Here is a 4,733-nt window from a genome sequence, read left to right on the forward strand (position 1 = left end):
TACAACCCCCAATTTTGGGGGGTCCTAGTAGAACAGAACAAACTATGTCGAGCCAAGAGCATCTTCATTGATATATAAAATGGTGGATGCAAGAATCCACAGCCGATCATGTCTTTCAAGTCGCACGTTGCTTTCTACCACATCGTTTCAAACGAAGTTTTACCATAACATTCCTCTAATTTTGAACCGGTATGGAATTGATTCAATATGGAATCCGGAATAGTCATTGGCTCAATCGGTACGCTCAATCGGTACACAGCAGTCCATACTTTTATATTTATATATATATAAATTATATATATAAATAGATATTTATATCTATATTTTGATTTTGATATATATTTTGATATCTATATTATAGATATTTTGATATATATATGGATGGATAGGTATTCATCTAGAGAAGGCCCCACAAGCAAAGACAAAGATTCAATCTTACCCCATATTCGACCGTATGAATGAAACACATTTCTAAAAAAGACGAATAAACGAATTACTTAACACTTCTTTACATCTACATCTTCAACAGATTGTTCGGGACAATCAATCATGAAGGATCCAACTCTTTCTCGAACAACTAAATTAAAGAAAGGTCTTTAATTAGATTCTCAATACTCAATACCGGAACAAAATAAGTCATTAGCCAAATAAGCTATTCCAATGACTCGGAAAAGTCGCAAATGAATCGATTATAGACTAGGTTCATCAATCTCGCGCTTCTTCAAGTATCTAAGGATTGATAAAGGAATCATGAAAAAAGGTTTCAAGAATTTCCTACTTCGACATCATAATTTCCTACTTCGACATCATTATCATTAATGGAAATAAGTTTTCCTGTAATGACTAAATTTGATCATCATAAGACATAAGAGAAATCCATGTTCCTTTTCCAATTGAATCATTAATGATTTAAAGCAGGTAGATGGATCGAGAAACAAATTCAATTTATTTGTTTTCATGGGGATGGGATGGATGGAAAAAAGCTCTCATGTAAGATAAGATTAAGGTTGTTATTCTTCCATCTGATTGATAAAACCAGAACCGTAGGAGTATGATCTTTCCGTATCCATCAGATACACAGAACAATTGTCAACGGGAGTAATCATAGATATTTAAGGTAAGGTATCAAAGATCTTTTTCACCGCAGCCGAAATACCGGTATCACTGAAATAGAACAAACAATAACAATACATGTAGGCATGGTTCATTTTATACAGATTTTGCTTTACTTTAGGTTTAGTAACCCTTCCATAAATTCTATCAAGTCAAAAGTAAAGTGAATGGAATATATGAATCTTCCTCCCAATCACTACATTGACTTCCAATTATTTATTGTAGCCAGATGCAAAAAAAAAAAAAGCAATTAGGCTCAAAGAAAAAAAATCTGTTCCATATTGCACTTTATTGTTTATTAATGAGATCCGGACGACACAGATATTGAAAAATTGATACCTTCCATTGCCGATTAACTCGAATTCTATGGGGATCATGAATCATACCCCAAGACAATCAAATAATAAAAGATCCTCTTGCGGTATGTTATATTATCTTGTATAGGTACAAAGCAAAATGGGTCCAGATCAATTCGTTGTTCTTAATTTTGATTTTACCCCACCCACACCCAGTCTTAAGAACTTTAATCCCAGTGATGTAATTAGTCCCAAGAACTCCCTCCTGTTTAGGATTCAGGATCCACATAGAATTAGTCATTTTGACTAACATGTTTAGTTTCGAAAAAATAGAGATCTTATCTTTCGCATTTCAACTTAGAATGCATCATGTGAGAATCAAAATATAATAGATGGGCATAAAGTTTCTATAAGTGACTAACTTACCCCAATATGAATATGAGTAGAGCGGGACGGGCATACACTGAACGGCCCATCCCATTTTTTTTTTAATTCAACTTTGATCTATGTTCCCATCCTACCTAATATCAAAAAGGTAAAAGATGTTTATTTCCATCCGCAATTTATACTCGATTCTTTTTCTTACAATTGGAAATCGAAAGGAATCTATGATTCATAGAAGAATCATTAGAACTCAGAAAGAAAAATTGGATCATATTGTATCCAACCTTATACCTTATACTCTTAAACAGAAGATTGTTAAAGAGAACAATCTTTGTTTTGATAGAAGCGGTCTGGGACGGAAGGATTCGAACCTCCGAGTAACGGGACCAAAACCCGCTGCCTTACCACTTGGCCACGCCCCATTTAGATTTCAATTCGACACTAATAAACACTAATATTGTTATTGGTTATTCGTCAATTCCAGCCCAAATATCTATGGAATAGGTTGTTGCTAGGATTCTATACGTGTAAATGTAGAATGAAAATGAATTCATTGATCATTCCATATAAGTCAATTAAGATATTGTATGAAAGTATGATTCCTTCTATTCTCATTTGAGAATTGAAGGATTTTTGATTGGGGGAAGTTCAAAGAAAAAGAAAGAAGGATTTTTTGTCTTCTCTTCTTTCTTAATTTTTCCCTTATATCAATAACTCAATAAAAATGAAATTATCTCCAAGAACGAAATATTTCTTATGCTTAATATCTTTAGTTTGATCTGTATCTGTCTTAATTCTGCCCTTCATTCGAGTAGCTTTTTCTTCGCCAAATTGCCCGAAGCTTATGCTTTTTTCAATCCAATCGTAGATTTTATGCCAGTCATACCTGTGCTCTTTTTTCTCTTAGCCCTTGTTTGGCAAGCTGCTGTAAGTTTTCGATGAGATCTTTAATACTGTCCTAGAAACATTCATATTCATGATTTATTCGATAAAATAAATTCAACTCTAACATAACAATTGATAAGATCAGATAAGTCTTACATTATGAACCCTCGATTCAAAGATTGAAATTCTTTTGCTTTTTGATAGCCGCGATGAATCTGGATCACCTAATTTCCGCATTATGCCCTTCCAGTTCCAGGGGTCAAAGACCCCATTATGGTACCCCATAATACCTAATTGGGGTATGACAAGATAATTTTGGTAACAAAGGAATTCCTGCAAATTCCTTTCTTTTCTAGAAACCACTTTTTCATTTCTTTTCTTGGTGTCAAGGATATGTGGTACAAAAATAGAGAATCTATTCCCTTATTTCCTTTGCAAAAAACAAAAAAAAAATGATCTTGGAGATTGTGCAATGCTTACTCTCAAACTCTTCGTTTACACAGTAGTGATATTCTTTGTTTCTCTCTTCATCTTCGGATTCCTATCTAATGATCCAGGACGTAATCCTGGACGTGAGGAATAAAAAAATCAGAGATTTTTCATTATTTCCTTGCTTGATTTCTGCATTTTCCTATGCTTTTCTCTATTCCAGACATTTAACTATGATAAAGGACTTGATATTTTTTCGAATTCGAAAGATAAATCTCAAGTGATCCGAGGGAACGGAGAAAGAGGGATTCGAACCCTCGGTACGAACAGCTCGTACAACGGATTAGCAATCCGTCGCTTTAGTCCACTCAGCCATCTCTCCCAATTACAAAAAGATAATTCATATGCGACGCCTGAAGTAAATATTGATCAAAGTCTTTCTTTATCTTTATTTATTTATTTTATACATTTATTTATACTTACTATATTATACTTACTATATATATACGAATTATCTTTATTTATTTATTTTATACATTTATTTATACTTACTATATTATACTTACTATATATATACGAATTTTATCCGCAATTCAATTTGGATAACGATTCGAAACAGATATCTCCAATAGAAAGAGTACGTCTTTGATTTCGTCCGAAGGGTTCTTTTATTCCCCCGGCCTGGCCAGTACAGTACCTAGCCAGGCCGTTCCTTCTTTTGTTCCAATGAATCATGGATCAAATTATTTTTCTGATTTGAAAACCAAATTGTTATTGAAGCAGCAACAAGAGCAAGAAGGACTATTTCCATTCCTATGATAGGAGTTTCATTTCTTATTATTTTTTCTTTTTCCTTTTCTCGATTTCCCTACTGGAATAAAAAAACATACATATTCTATTTCTATTAGAACTCATTTATTTCTTCAAGGGACAAGCTTTGTTTGAACATTTGAGTCCACAAACACAAACAAAATGAATACTATGATTTTTTACTAGATCTAATTGACCCCAATTCAGAAGATCGGACAGTGTGAATGAATAGGGAAGAAAGGAATAGCTTCGAAAAAAGATAAGACTCAAATTAAAACTCTCCTTCTTTATTTTTATTTTTTTGAGAAAATCGTTTCTTTGCTTGAAAGACTCGAGGAAGAAGTTGAAAAAAAAAAATGGAGCTATGGATTCTTGCGCAACTTAACTCAATCTTATGTTCCGACTTAAATGGATCTTTCAGGCCGGGACTGTCAGTAATAACTCCACCAGCAAAAGAAAAGATATAACTTGTTATTTAAATGAGCCCCCATTCTCTTCTCCTATTTCATCAAGCCTTCCCCCTGGAACACATCAGCACTCCAATTTTCATGATTCTGATACTATCTTGATTACGTTTTACTCCCTTGTTTTGTTGGACAAACGGTACATTCATATACAATAATCATATTGTAGCGGGTATAGTTTAGTGGTAAAAGTGTGATTCGTTCTATTAACAACTGAAATAGTTAAAGGTTCTTTCGGTTTTTTCCTATTCCGATCAAAAACTTTATTTCTTAAAAGGGTTTAATCCTTTACCTCTCAACGCCACGTTTGAGGAAGAATATACATTCTCGTGATTTGTATCCAAAGGTAAAT

The 4,733-nt window shown here is 33.5% G+C and overlaps 1 non-coding gene across 1 annotated transcript; it reads right to left on the reverse strand.

Annotated features, from left to right (window-relative positions):
• Positions 1-3,401: 3,401 nt before the first annotated feature.
• Positions 3,402-3,489, reverse strand: TRNAS-GCU (transfer RNA serine (anticodon GCU)). The gene has a single exon. It is a non-coding gene; the product is annotated as a tRNA-Ser (tRNA).
• Positions 3,490-4,733: the final 1,244 nt, after the last annotated feature.

This window comes from Tasmannia lanceolata, unplaced genomic scaffold (genome assembly GCF_043159265.1).
Source record: "Tasmannia lanceolata isolate RefF3 unplaced genomic scaffold, GAP_Taslan_0.1 ptg001252l, whole genome shotgun sequence".
Lineage (NCBI taxonomy): Eukaryota > Viridiplantae > Streptophyta > Magnoliopsida > Canellales > Winteraceae > Tasmannia > Tasmannia lanceolata.